Here is a 16069-nt window from a genome sequence, read left to right on the forward strand (position 1 = left end):
CTTTAGAAAAAAATATATAGCTGCAGAGTCAAGTTCTGTGCATTTATCACTGCAAGCCACCATTTTCATATAACAGAAAAGGAGATTTAGGCTCTAAATTTTCATTTATAGGAGAGAAATATACAATTTTATGGTACGTGGAGGAGTGCAGGTTACATTCCTCTGCATTAGCTCTGCACTTCCCTGGTGTAAGGACTTATTCACGTGTGCTTGGGGATAACAGGATGTCAAAATGAAGTGGAGAACATACTTGGAAAACATAACTGTTCATGTATCAGATGAACATTCTTCGCCATTTAGGTGATAAGGTCACAGATGAGAGGCATGAATCTCCTCCAACAGTGCACTGGGAGACTTTTGGAAATAAATGTGTCATTCATGTTCCTTTGAACCATGGCACATGACTGACCTACTTTGGAGATAACAGAAAAGAAACTAACTTTACCCAACTGCACAAAAGCATATATTTTCATTTTTGACCTAAATAAATAAAAGTCATTCCTGCCAGTTTCTGGGGTGCTCTGCATGACTCACACTCCAGATAAACACTGTTTGTGTAAGGTATCCACTGATTAAAATCTTTTTATGATGAAAAATAGGAGAAAAACTACCCTATCTTTGGGATTCCTTACATTCTTGCAGATGTTTTTGCTGAGTAGAACCAGGTGGGGTTGTAATGTTTTCCAGTAGCTTTATTGCACCGATTTGCCTTAAGCTATAGGTTATACACCTTTGCACGAGTTGTCCTGGAATTCCCAGCTCAGACAACACATGATCAAGTTCGTCTCTTGCTGCACGACCTCATTAGGGATGTATACAACTTTAAAACCCTATGAAATGTATGGATTTTGAGTGCAGATCTTCTTTTTTTTACCATCATATATAAATATAGTACACACCTTTCTTGTTTGTTTACACTGAGCAACTGTCCAGACATTTGCATTTAAAGATTGATTGCATGCACTCTTTCAATTCTCTGGTATTTACTTTGACTTTTTTCTTATTTGGCTTCACTTTTAAGGTCTGTAAATGTACCATGCAGTAGGCAATTTACTGCTTATTCAAAACAGTTGGCTGTGTAGAGTGTCCACTGTGTTCTGGGGAGTGTGCCATCTTAAGTCATTCCACTGCTCTTCTCCTGGAAACTAATCAACAGAGTCTGTCGGAGTCACAGTGAAGAAACTAATTCATGTCAGCAGTGCCTTTTATTATCTTCTTTGTGCTTGATAAGGACGCTTTTATTTACTGCTACAGTCTGCTACTACAGTCGTTGGCAAAATGTGTGCCAGGTATCACAGGGAAAGCAGTAAGAACACCAACCTTAACTCAAAAAAGTTTCTCCTGCCATGTGGCGTGGATGCAGACATCATTACACAAATGGATTACTCTCAGCACCTTCAGTTGTGGAGCCAGTGATATGATTTCTTAACCTTCTCTCATCTGTTCGATTTACCTCTTGTTCTATTCATCAATCACCTACTTGGAGGATCTTTCAGTTGTCCCTGTATTTTGAAGAAACTTTGGAAAAGCGAGCACAGCCTTCAAGCCTCACTAAAGCCAATGTCGGTGTCTGGGAATGCTGCCTAAGAATGTACCCAAACACGGATATTGTGTTGGCGTTTTTTTCCAATTGATTCTGTTACCATTCTGCCTGTGAGGGCCTCTAACAGCTTGGAGAGTACTTACAGTGAATGCTGACTACTGTTTGTAGTCCCTACATCTTGAAAATCTATCTCTGCACTTCCCTCAGTGTTCTTCCTGTAGCTGCAGGGGGTTGTTGAGTGCTGAAGGTTCTCATCTACAAGCATAACCTATACATAAATATGACTTATTACAGCTCTTCAAAAGGTGTCATTTAAGTATTTTTAGTTTGGTACTGTAAGCCCAGTGTGGTTTAGCTTGTTTTAGCTTGTTTTACTATACAACACATTGACTGCTGAGACAAATGGATTAAGTAAATGCTGTAAGTGACATCCCTAACACATTTCACATTTATACAATCAACATTAGAATAGTGTAAGTCAGTATGCGGGTGATTTACTGTAATGACACGTACAAATGTTGAACAGTTCACATACAATAACTCATCCAAACGTGAGTCCCGTGCAGGGGCAGCCTGGGGCACGAGCTTAGCCTTGTGTTGTCTTGGTTGCTCAGGAGGACACTAAAACAGACCTTGTCTGATTATTTTTCTTGTGGTGCAACATCAGTGAACCAACACACCATGTTTGAAATACAGCACTGCAAAATATATAGACCTGAGCATGACTATTGGGTAATCAGTCATGTTAAAATGAAAAATAAGCTGTACCATGTCATACATCTTCACGTTCACATTATACAAAGTTTCAGACATGTATGGAAAATAGAAATTTCTTTCTTTGAAGTTGTTTAACAGATTTCCTTCAGTGGCATAGTGGTCAACTCTGAGAAAATATATATCATGGCGTATATTGGAAATTCAGGGATACAATAAATCAATTTGTCAGGGTAAATCTGCTCTGAGATTCCCGGCACAAATGACAGGTGCTATCTGTGACGTGGTTTACTTTTCCCGGTAAAGCAGTTCTCTGACTGATCTCAACTCAATGTTCATAAAAATCCACTGTGTGGATAAATCGTAGGTTCTAGTTGTTAAAAATTAAGTCACAGAAGATGACTCGTGTACTGGCTACAATCTGGGCAACAAGCATGTTGTGAAAACAGATTCGTTCCAAAGTCCAACAGTTTTTGCAGGTCTCAGAGGGAGTGTGCATCACTTCCAGTCATTCATAATGTGGGACACGCCAGCACATGCAGATGTTCACTGGAAGACTCTCAACTATAATTCATGTACATCATGTGCTAAATAACACAACTTTATGTCTTTCTTTTGAACATAAAAGACTCATATTCTTTCTCTTTCTGTGCAGTTTTGTTTCTCACTCATGCTAAGTTAAAATAAAACATCAACACCACAGATACCCATCCTGATTGGCATACTTTTTTATTTATTTCATATTTCCAAAAGCCTCTTTTAATCATAGTATCATAGTATCATTCAACTATAAAGCATTTATTTTTTAAGGTGATTAGCAGTGGTAGAAGAAATATGCAGGCCCTTTACTTAAGTGAAAGTACTAATACCATATTATGAAAATACTAGTACATTTTTCAGGTGATCAGGTGTTTCTTTATATAGTTTATTTAGCTTAAGAAGTAGCATAATTGCCTAAGGAAAAGATATTCAAAATCAACACATGTGAAAATGAAGCAAAGTATGAAAAATTATAATCTGAAAAGTAACCACTACATAGCTGTCAGATAAATGTAGAAGGAAAAAAATAGACATAGTGGAGTAGAGGTATAAAGTTGAACAGAATAGAAATGCTTCCACCACTGGAGATTAGTAAATAAATATTTGCATCAAGAGTCATGTCACTTGCGTACAGCTTTAGAGAATTAAATTCTCACTCCATGTGTTTGCCATGTGTGGCAAATTTCCGCAATAATCAGCTAAAAATACCTTCAAGAGATTTCTCCAGCATTGTGCGTTTGTGTGGGTGTGTGTGCATTTTATGGGGATGGGTGGGTTGGTGGTTTGCAGTTCTAGTTACCCAAAGTAACTAGAACAAACACGATTCCAAAGAATCTTTTGCATGTTTTTGGGACTTCTCCCCTCCCTTACACAGAGTGCCGGGAACCCCTTCACCCCCCCTCCCATTTGTTCAGATCTTTCCATGACCCACAGATTGGGGGTTCCCCCCAATGGTGGAGTTATAACTCTGGCTGTCATGTATGAGCATTTACGGTAAAGCTGAAGCATGCTCAAGCTATGTCTCTGGGGACCAAATGGAGACCTCACATTTTAGTGTGGCTGTTTTTAAGTGAGGACAGGGTGGGCATACGTCTGGGTGCCCCTGGACAAAAAAGCTTTCCCCATGCAGTGAAAAAAGAAGAAGGGGAGCTTACTCACCAAATAAGTCTTTCTCTGTCATCTCTGCAGTTCTGTTACAGCTGCATAAGGTTACTGTAGACACTATAAAAGTATATCTTATACAAACTCATCCCTTCCATACAGTGCATAAACATTACAAATTTTTTAAGTCCAAAGTGGAATTTTTTCCGTATGAAAAATTTATCATCAAAGATCTCGACTAGGAGCACCTCAGTTCCTATAGACAATCAGATAATCTTTGATGAATTGCCAACAACAAATGGTAGGAACCATTTTTAACTATGTGGTTTGTTTTGCACTTGGGGAAACATTATGACCAGACAGACCAGACAGCTGCATGCTACTTTTTCCAGCGGGGAGCTTTGGACCGCTTGTGCAACATAAACATGAAATCCACTTTTAAGTCATGAACAGATTTGAGAGTTGCATGTGCGTTTATTTCATTAAGATGTTGATGCAGGCTGACATCAGACGTAGCTGTGGAACAATACGGGAATCAGTATTATTCCTGTCTTTTTTTATGAAGGTAACAGAGCTACTAAACAAAAACACATGCTAGGACACATTCCTGCATTTGCCCCCTGACATCCAGCTGGTTTTAAAAGGCTTATTCTGTGTGATTATTTGGGCTTATTAGACAAAAGTTTATGCATTAAATATACATTACTGTACCTGTTTAGTTTATTGCACATGTCAAATCATCATTAGCAAATATAGAATACTTTTTGTCTCAGTAAAGGAACTCTCTAATGGTGAGTGTTATTCTAAACTGTAGTGCAGGTCCCTGTGCTTTTTCAAAGATCGAATACATTTCCAAAAGGATAAAGTGAGATTTGTTTAGCAGATGATTCCAAAGGGAAGAGAAAACTCCATCTAGAGCTTTAAGAAATTGGGATGAGTAATGTTCCAAATCAGGAGAAAGGTCAAAAACCTCTTTCATCAAACTCCTCTAAATGCTGATGATGACAAACTGGTGAATCAATCAGAGACTGCCCCACATTGCACTCCTGCACTGAAGCCCTTTTGTTTCCCTGACAACTTTACTCAAACAACACTGATTGGACAAAAAGTACGCCAAGAAACATTTCCGGATATTTCCTCTGAAATGTCTGTTTAATTTTGATCTATACATCAAACGACTCAGGCATTGTGCACCAGAACCGACATCACAGCTCCAGGATAAGTCAGACACATGCGGTGACAAGCTCTGTGTGGCACATGGACACGCTCGGGCTGACATGCCTATCATAGAATGGTACCAATGCGGTGTGTCTCAGTGAGTTTTGGCCCTCATGCGGCATAAGCCAACTGATGGATGAGATTCTGAATATGACATGACACAGAGACGTTTCTCCAATGTAGCCAACTTATTTATGTCCAGCTGCCATTTCCCTACACTCTGCATTGTGTGTGATACTCCATTGGAGGTCCGGCATGGTGGGTGTGAGCCCTTGGCAATGTGCTATGTCGGGGAAAGTAAAGAAACAGAAGCTAAGTGTTTTGCTTCCCTCACATTGCAGATGCCAAGGTCTTGTGACTGACACTTTCCGGTGGTGTTCCCACCGGGAGGCATAATGCTGGGGTGCACTGCCTGCTGGGCAGTAGCAATGAGCAGCAGCATCTACTGGAGCCCCTCACAGGGATATATGTTTTCCAGACCCCATCAGGAGGCAGAAACCCAGCCAAGAAAAACTGCGGGTAGAGCTCGAATGCCCTGCAGAAAAGTCCGAAGGCCCCATAATATCCGTTTTACACGAATTTGCATCCAGTTCTTCAGTACCCAGGGATAAGAATAACTGATTGATTTTTTTTTAAAATTGTAATTAGGTTTAATAGGGTATTTCTAAATTTAATAATAGAGTCACATATGTAATTGACACAATATAAAAATACAGTGAACATGTTCTGTGGAAACAGGCCAGAATGTGCAATGCAAATACTGAAAATAATGATTGTTACTATATATTATGATAATTACGTTCTTCATTATTGATCCCCGAAGAAAAATTCTTGTAGTCATTGCTGAATCATAAAGTTTCCATTCTCGGTCCTGACACATAAGCACTTGACCAAGTTATACTGTGAGAAGTCAAAATATCATGAAGAATTAACCCATAATTACAGCAATCCAAATAATGACAACAAAGCCCAATTAGTTTCCATAAATCACTGTAAATTCATTACAGCTTTTCACGATATTTTACTAAACTTTGCTGTCTTTGCTGATGTATCCCAGAAACCCTCTAATAAAAACTGACCATTTGAATGCCACTAGAGAATGTGAAACTGATGAATTAATGGGTTACCACAGCTACAACAAATCAGCAGCTTAAACTGCCCTAAATAAATGTGAACAATAAAGTGTCCGTTAAAAATACTAACTTTGGACATGACTGTGTGGTTACTGAAGCTCATATCCTGGTGGCATTATGTGATGCCTATCAAACTACTGACACTGCAATCAGAAAACGGACAAGGAGAAGAAGAGATGACAATCAACACTAGAGCGGGTATGGTTTTTCAGGAAATAGCAACAAAGAGAAGAGAGGAAGAAGACATACTTCTTTCATGGATGGGAGTTGTGATGTTGTAACTTGATCTCAGCACTTCAAAAGGTGACACTGACATTTGAAGTGCCAGAAAACCCAAAACAGCTAAAGCTCTAAATCCTCCACTGGCAGACCTGTCCGAAACAAAAATCAAACCCGTAGTGTTTGAAACATCAAAAGATTACTTAAAGCTTTGTCAGCAGCATCTATGGTGTTGTCTCTTTCATGCCTCAAGACAAGTTGCAAGGCAAATGCTTAATGGTGTATACATGTTCCACTCTGCTTTATCCAAACAAATTAAGATCGTATCACTCACAGTTTAGTCTGCTCTCACAGCTCTGATTTTTTTGTACACAAAGTAAAGGCCTGCCAGTCACAGCAGCATTTAAAATGGCTCAATTTTGCAGCAAAATAAATTCATTTAAATGGAATAGATGTGACCATTGGAAAAATATACGTGGAAGCAGCAGTCCCAACCTCCTCACGTAACTGTAAGTCTTTACAATGTTGACTTTTGAGGGAACAAAGTGCCATTGACTGAAATGAGATGTAATCCTGAGAACAAAATGCTAGGTTGGAGTATGGGCCCATTCATAGAAAAAAACCCCTGATCCGTTGTGACTTAATAGGGCGCCATTAAGCCCAAGATACGCTTGCATTTAACTACAGGTTCTTGTGTGGGTTGCTGCAGTGTTTACAGCTTTGGTTTTGCATGTCATCAGATGCTGCACGTCCTCAACATCCAATATCCTGCGGGAGCGGCAAACGTAGGCGCAGTATCAGGCTGTGACAGGGTCAGGTGTCAGTAGGCACGTCAGCAGCGACAACAGCTAAGAGCCATACCAAGTACACAATCACCCACATCTGCCTGTCATTCCTGCTGACAAATAGGCCGTACTTTTCAAATTAGATTACAACAGATCAGTGCCATTCTCTATGATGGTGTCCCTTTCTCTGCCATGATTTTTGAACTAACAAAATAGTAATCACATTTCTTGTTATATATCATGCAAATCTGGACATTGTGTATGGTTATAGTTGTCTAGTGTGCTCTCTAGTGGAATCTTTCGATAATATTTGCAGTACACAAGTATGTAAACAATTACTTCCCACAAGACAGCCAGTGAACACAAAGGCGTAGCTAAAAAGCAAGTATATCTCTAGCCTTAGTTTATCAGCTGTATACACAGTTTAGTTTGCCTCTTCTTGTGTGACGCGCTTAGGTTTCCTTTACTTTAGGGTTTAATGACTTTATCGTAGGCCTACTTTTTTCTTAATACTGGGACAGATCAGACTAACAAATCCAGCCAAGCTCTGTGATGTTAACTGTAACAACATAGTAACTAGTTAGCATTACCAACTATCACTAAACACAACGTACAGCTGAGGCCGATGGAAATGTCATAGTTCTGCAGTAATTTAGCCATAAACCAAAATATTGGGCAAATCAAAGGTTTGACTTGATGATGCAGTCATGATAGCAAGTCTGGGGATCGTCATAATTATTCATTTCATTATGAAGAGACATTATTTTTTATCTTAATTTATTTTATGGCATCCATCCCATATGTTTTACTGCATATGACAAAAAATAAGACTTTATTTCCAGATATATTAACATGCCATTATATAGCTGTTCTCTTTGTCAAAGCTGTAGTGCCTAAGCAAATGGCAACATTAACTTCCCCAATCACTGTTGCTCTTAGAAAAGCACCAGCAGGAAAGAAGATGACAGTGAAATCACTCTCAGCACTGAGTACAAAGACAAACTATGACAGCTGAGTGTTTTTAATGGAGGACAGTTTTTATAGAGCTCTCTCTCCCCTGGCTGAAGGATTTATTAGATTCCCCTTTTCCTGCTGAGGGGCTCTCATGTCTCCCAGCCAGCGCCGCAGCTTATGTTGTCTGCACATGGCTGCTACTGTATACCTCAGCAATACAAACAACCACCTCCTCAAAGAGTGCGGTGTGTGTGGTGTGTATCTGCTGTGGTATTTTCAGGTGTAGGGCCAGAGTTGGGAGGTAGGTGAGGATTCAACAGTCAATCCTTATAAAATGCTAACCTGTTGTTTAATCTATTATGTTTAACTAGTCAATAAAGTCTGACCTTTGGGAGGAAGGGTCCCGTCAAATATCTGTCAGATAAAGATATTAAATCCACAAGTATCTGTTAATGAGACAAGTGACAGTATTACTGACACCAGTAGTATATAATATGCAGTAGAATATTTAAGACAAAAATAAATCTAATTACATTTAATTAACTATAACCGAGTGATTACTTATTAGTGTGTATTATATTATTTGTTTTAACTGATCATGCTGTTAAACACCTGGACCCGTCAGTGAAGATTAATTTCAGCAGCTGTGGTCTGAGCAACACACTGAGTATTCAAGCAGACTTGGCGCCAACATGTCCTTTGTAGCAAACATTCACTGAGTCACCTCTGTGTAATGCCGTTTCACTGAAAGGTACACTTGTCTGTCTCACTCCTTTGTTGACTGGTCATATGCCATGCAGTCTGTCTCAGGCTATGCAGTAGAAATACATGCTTGACAGACCTTCTGGGTGAATAGATGTCTGATGAGAAGATAACATGTGAGGTCACCAAGTGTGGCCCACCATGGAGATGGTCGGGTTCTCCCCTAGCTGGTGAGCAAACTTTGAGTATATTTAAAATGGTTTTGCTCCTCATATTTTTGTGCATTGAGACCATTGTGTCGTCTTTCCAGCCTATTCACCAGTTTCAAAATGCACTGCACAATTATAACAGTTCATATTTAGAATATTATGCATTTTGTCTTACCATTTAGTGTAAATTTGAGGTCGCACTGAGATGACAAACATTAAAGGCAGACTATAATACAGCAGCTTGAATTGGAGAAGAGCTATGTGCACACGACTGTGTCACCAGTATGAATGAATTTTATGAGTTTAAGTTTGAGCTTGAAAATATATTTCAGTCATTAGAAATAAGCTTGAACAACTGTCATGCTCATCAAAGGTTAAGTTTTTGAGTTGGTATAATTTGCAAAATTGTGCAACAGTAAGAACATTGTACCAACACTCAACTTTTTGAGACAAGTTTTACTGTAGTTAGGCGTTATAAGAGCGATGTGTACAAGTTACAAGTTATTGCATGTATGTTTCTCTCTCTCTCTCTCTCTCTCTCTTTCATCCTCTCTGTCCTGTCTACCTCTTCTCCCCCCCTTCACCCAGCCGACTATCAGCAGGATAGTTCTCCCTTGTGAGTCGGGTCCTGCTCAAGGTTTCTTCCTGTTTTTCCTTGTCGCTTTCTGCTTGCTTGGGGATTCAGGCTCTGGGTCTCTGTAAAACACCTAGATTAAATTTTGATTGTAAAAGGTGCTATATAAGTAAAATTGAACTGAAGTGAAAGTTGAAGCATGCAACTAGACCCTGTAAATTGTTGGATTTTGTATACAGTTACAGTTGGGTCTTAGTATACAGTTTGTATACACGAGTATACAGTTCTGTATACTCGTACAGGTATGCTTAAAAAATAACTCTGCACAGTAAAAGTTTTCCAGATAATACTGTAAAATATTGATAAAACTGTAATGTATCACTGAAAATCTCAGAAGAGGAGACATAACATATATATAAAATGACAAATATGAAAGGGACCTTAATAGCCTTTTTGTCTTCCTAACAGAGAGTGACAATATGTGTGCGTGTGCTGTGTGTTCAGATCATGTCCAACTGATCCTGGATATGAGAGACAGGAATGTCAACTATCCCGCAGGCCAGAGGCCTGATGAAGGCAGCACCCTGCAGACAGTTATAAAGGACAAATAAATGTCCTTCACATCCCCAATCAGCACATTAAACACTTAAACATCTGTTGCTATGACCTCTCATACTGAAACTTCTATTTTACCCTGTCCGAACTCCACTTTCTGACCAGGTTTCTTTCAACACCAGGCAACGCATCTGACAGATGTGTGACGCTTTAATTTGCTATCCGGATCACAGATGAGTTTGATGAGGTCTGTTTTGGCAAATAAACTCAACTAATCTGCTAAAATGAAGCAGTATCAACATAAGTGTTAATAAAAAATGGTTTGAAACATATGTGCAAGGAATTTGAGCAGTGTTTCACCCTTGAATAAGTATAACTGGAAAATGTCATCTTAAAATTCATAGCTTTGAAGTCTCAAATTTAGACAGGGCAGTATTGCTCAGTTTCCATCATAATATTGTTTTAAGCCCATTGAGGGATTGTGGTCAAGAGTGAGTGATATTTTTATGTAATTGCAGAAATATGGGGATGTAATTTTATGTGGCTTTAGTCCTTTAGTTTTCCAAAGTAGAAATTATTGAAGTTATGGACATTCCAGTTTTAATGACAGTAAATGATAGCTGGACAAGCTCCTGCTTAAGTGCCACTCAGGATAGAAATCACAAAATGATGGATTACAAACAGGTCCTAGAAACACCATATTGTGCTGACAGAAATGATGGGACTGACTGTGTTGACTTCAGCCTGAGAGTACCATTTTGTTTGAAGGATGTAGCTGGAGGTATTCAGTATTTTTCTTCTAGTCAAAAACTCTCATGACAAAACCAAAATCAACACTGACTAGCTCTGCAAACAGACCTGATGTATCTCATTCCTCTCTGCCATCAGGCTCCATTGCGGCTATTAGTGTTCTATTTCCAGCAAAGAAACCTACAGGATCAAAGCAGGGCTGTGTGGAATGGTGGAAAATACTTAGGATATTGGAGTGAGAGACTTGAAAAAACTAGCAGCTTGACAAAATATAGTCATGTGACAAGAGCCTGGATGGCATATCTGGGGCACGAATTGAAAGAATGCCTGAAAACCTATAATTAAGTAAATATTTTGGTCATGGTATATGGAAGTATTAACCACATGCTGTCATTTTTTGTTATTACTGCCAAGCACTACCATATAGATTTTATATCACTTTACACGCCTCACTCAGTTATGTAAGCTTGCTTCAAAATTCAAGATGTTTCAGTATGGGAACAGTTTCTATCTGTCCACTGCAGAAACCTACAGAGGAACAAAAAACAATCATGCTGTAAGTCAAAAACAAGTAGTTTCCAAGCTGAAAATCCCCTTAACCCCACCCTTTTGCTCTTTGGGACAACTCTTTATCTGGAATTCAGCTTTTGAACTGCTGACACAGCAGCAGTTTTACGGTTCTTCATAGTTCGGTTTTATTTTGCATTTCTAGTAGAAGCCTGACTGAGCGAACTCTGACAATCATACAAGCTCAAGTTTGGGCAAAGAAGTAAGTAATAAGTAAGCAAAGTTTATTTAGCATAGCACCTTTCACAGAGCAATATCACAAAGACATTCACAAAAAGGTAGAGGAGGAAAAGAAAAGATGATAGAATAGGTGAGATGGCAGTCATCCTGCAGGATCTGGTCAACAGCCTTGCAGCAGCATTCTGAACCATTAGTTTATGGTCCAGACAAAATGTAGTGAGGCAGAGGAAGAGGGAATTGCAGTAGCCTTGCCAGCTCCAAGATGATATAAAAGCCTGAATCATCACCTCTAGCTCAGGTTATGATAGAACAGTTTGGCAAGGTTTCTCAAATGGAAGAAACATGCACCAGTCACTGATTTGATATGTTGATCAAAATACATGGCCTGATCAAATATAACGGCAAGATTTGACTGTACACCTGAAGAAAGTGACTCAGTACACTGCTGCTAATATGTCCTAAGGGAGGCAAATCAGACAACACAGGACCAAAGACAGAACCCTGAGGCGCACCCCAAGAAAGAGCAGCCTTTTCAGACAGAAGAAAAAACATTTGATATGTAGTGGAGTATAAATAAATGTTTTTGCCTATACATTGTCATTTTTTTAATATCCGATTGAGTTAAAACTATAAGTTTATGCACAATGTTTTCTCTTCAAATGAAATATGACAATTCCATAGCGTGTCTCCTCATAATCTGGACCGACCACTGGAAGTTGCAGCAGGCTTCTGGCCTGAGGGATCAGCGAGGAGACTCGTCTGACTGAATGTTAAGGTGTAAACACACAAGAGAACCTGACCTCTGAGCATCAGCTGTCACCTTAAAAATGCTGACATTGCTCCAGGGGGGTAAATTTATCTGCTTAGAAATAGCATTGTGCTGCTCGTCTGTAAAACAGCTTAACACTGGGGAGGCTGTGCTGGAATCAGATCAAGGCATTATTGACTTAAGCAGTTGGATGTATACTTGCAGAGCTTGTCTACTACTGTAAATCAGGACTAAAGTCCCTGAACTGAGACTTGTGTGATTTAGTTTGACCACCAGATGATTGAAAACAGCAAGCAAGCAGAAAATGTAATAATTAGTTTTATCTTAAACTACCAACGCAAAACAAACATTGGAAAAGTCGTGGAATGTGTAAAAGATTGCTTGGGAAAAGAGAAATAAACAGCTAAAGAACAATTGGCTGCAGTCCCTCTGCAGCACCCCAGGAAAGGATCCTTCCAGTCTGACCAACTCCCCTCCAGGGCAGCTTGACACAGTTCCAAAGTCCAGATGAAAACCAGGGTCAAACGAGTCCAGACTCTGTCACCACATGAACTCTCAAGTCAGTGATGGCAAGTTGATGGCAAAGGGCTATTTTGGTTTGATTAGGGGAGGGAATAGTTGCTTGACAGCCAGTACAAAAATAATGGTGGCAATAGTCAGAGTAAAAGACACATTACACATGAAGGTACACATTAACCAGCCAGGGAACCAGTATTATGTGAAGTGTGGGATACAAGAGGCAAATGTGTCTTTAATTTTGTTTTAAATGCATTGTGTGCCCTTACAGAACTGACAGGGTGTTTTATTGACTCAAAATAAATTTTGTGATTATGGGGTTTATCCTCAGCCACAGCTGGGAAATTGTGTGTTTCAGGAATCATCACAGATCTTCCTCTGGGGTTCTGCCAGAAGACTGCTGATGAGAGACTGAAACGAGACTCTGGAGCCCTGATCTGATGAGTTAAAACATGTTTAATGAAATGTAAAATTACAGTGCCTGATGGTTTTGTTTACCTGTTAGAAATTCTTAAAGTTGCTTGAGTTTCTTCTTTCACTTTCACTGAAAATCCAAAATCTATGAGCATGCAAATATTTCATTTCCAAAATTCCAGGTCTGTCTGTGGTGGGGGAAAGTCTGAAACAGGACTAATGTGAGCACAGAGAAACTTTCCAACTTCAACGGATGAATGTGAAAACAGTCTCCTCGTATCACACTCTACACATACTTTGTTCTGCACAGTGAAGTCAAACATCCAAATAAAGTAAAGTAACAATAAACAAAACACAATTTTCAATGGAGGTCAGCTAAATAAATGTGCTGGGGGTCTCTATAAATCTATCGAGATTAAGACATAGAAACAATGCCTCTGTAAACGCCCACGGTCCAACTGTGTATATGCTCTCGTCTTGTCTCCATTTACCTTTGGACAGAGGCCAGGCGGTAGCTGTTCATATCTGATTCAGATTTTATCACTTTCTCAAAACTCTGTCCCAGCGCAGTTGCAGTGCTTGTGTGGAAATGCTTAAGAGATGGAGGAATTAACACACTGAGGACATGTGAGGGTCATGAAGCTGTGAAAAGCTTGAGTTTTTTTTTATTTATTTAAATTGTACGTACAGAGAACCGTAATTTCTTTAAATGTCTACAAGGAAACAGCAACCCTCTGGATGCTACTTCAGCATAAGATGTGTTTACGGTGCTATGAAATGTGTAAACAACCTCATTTTAAATGACTCCTTGACTCTGTGTTATCTTGCAATCATATTTCAGCCTTGTTGGTTCAGATGTGTAATGTTGAAAATCTTTTAATCAGCAAATATCATCTTTCTTGTTCACATGACCAGGTTCAGATTCTGTTGTGTATGCTCTAACAGTATTACACAGAGGTATCTCATTGTTGCTTATTTAAACCCTGTAGTCAGTGGGAACACAGCACTGCGTGGATTTGTTTCATTCACGTTTATGGCTTCAGCGGATTGACTGGGAAAAGACTGGTGGCCTATAGGTCTGAAACAGCTGGACAAGTGCCTTTATTGAAAGCAGATGTGGCTTGGAATGTCCACCACATGGAAAAGCTGATTGTTCTTATACCTCTACAGTAATAGGGGACCTAACAGCCAATAGTCTGCCCAACTCAGTTGAAAAAACCTTGTGGAAAATCATGGGACTAACACGCTGAGAGCAGCCTCCTGTGTTGAGCTCTTCTCTGCGGTTATGTGTTGACCTTGAGGGTCTTCTAAGCATAATTTCAAATTGAGGTGAAGTCTCTTTTCGCCGATTTCCATGTTACACACATCACAACATGAAACAGCAAGATTTTACTGTCATATTTTCTGCTGTAGCTGTGTTGGGATTATAGCCCAACAAATACAATCCCATATGGTGTCTGTCTGCACTACAAATTATCTACAGCAAAAAGAATGTCATGACTGCTATGAGCTGGTTTTATACTTCGTTTGTCTTTATTCCAATGATGTTATTTACCGTATGGTTGAGTTTAAGACACAATTCTTATACGTTGAGGAAAATCTTCTGTTTCTCAATATGAGAGCATGGAGACAGCAGGGGCAATAAATAGAAATGTAAACATGACAAAAATTCACTGATTTTCTTCAGGATGCCAAAATGTTCCTATTGAATTCGAGGAAACTGTTGCTCTTTCCTGCAGACTGGATATAATGTAAACACACATATGGAGGGCATGTGTGTCAAGGAGGTGCTTCTATCAAGGCTCCAACACCAACCACTGTATCTCTCAGCTCTGAAGCCAGAGGATCCAGAGAGGAGCCTCTAGTGGTGCGAGCAGTAAGCACTGCTGCAGGTATTTTACAGTGTAAGCGCCTCACCAGGCCCTCTCAATGGTAATTTCATCTGGTAGGGCAAGAGAACATTTCACCTCTGGCTCAGTAGCTCAGCAGAGAGGGATATTTATTGTGATTTGAACATGCAATCATGGAAAACTTGCAAGCATACCTCTGCACAAACCTCTCTGTAGACATTAGACAACCAATTTCCTTCTGCTAAATCATTTAGTGCTCCGATAACTTCACTGTCTTTGTGTTAATCTTGCTCTTGAGACACAGAGAAAGAGATATCTGCACCACAAATGATGGGTATCGGACCATTTATGATTTTGACTTGTGTTTGGCCTCACTGTCATGTTAATATTTCCAATACAACTACCCAAGCACGCTGAAAAACTGACCACTTTTTCACTCTCAGATACTCTCGGCCTATTATGACGATTAACATCTGTGACAACACCATTTAGACGACATGACAAAGTGATCTGCAGGCTGTGCGACGAAGAGTGAAGCTGTAATCTGACGAGCACAAGAAAGTTACAGAATTAGATCATGTCTTTATCAGCATCCAGCAACATAACTGTGGTGAGTCTGAGGAACTCATTAATAAACATTTGAAGCCTTCAGAGTGGCCAGGTTGTCTGAAACACGTCATGTCTGAGGCCAGCAGATTACTTCACAGTGGCTGTTTGTGAGATTGCTTGAAGTCACCGTTCGGCCTCATTCAAACCAATGCTGGCCTCCTGTTTTT

The sequence above is a fragment of the Scatophagus argus genome, chromosome 15 (assembly GCF_020382885.2).
Source record: "Scatophagus argus isolate fScaArg1 chromosome 15, fScaArg1.pri, whole genome shotgun sequence".
Classification (NCBI taxonomy): domain Eukaryota; kingdom Metazoa; phylum Chordata; class Actinopteri; family Scatophagidae; genus Scatophagus; species Scatophagus argus.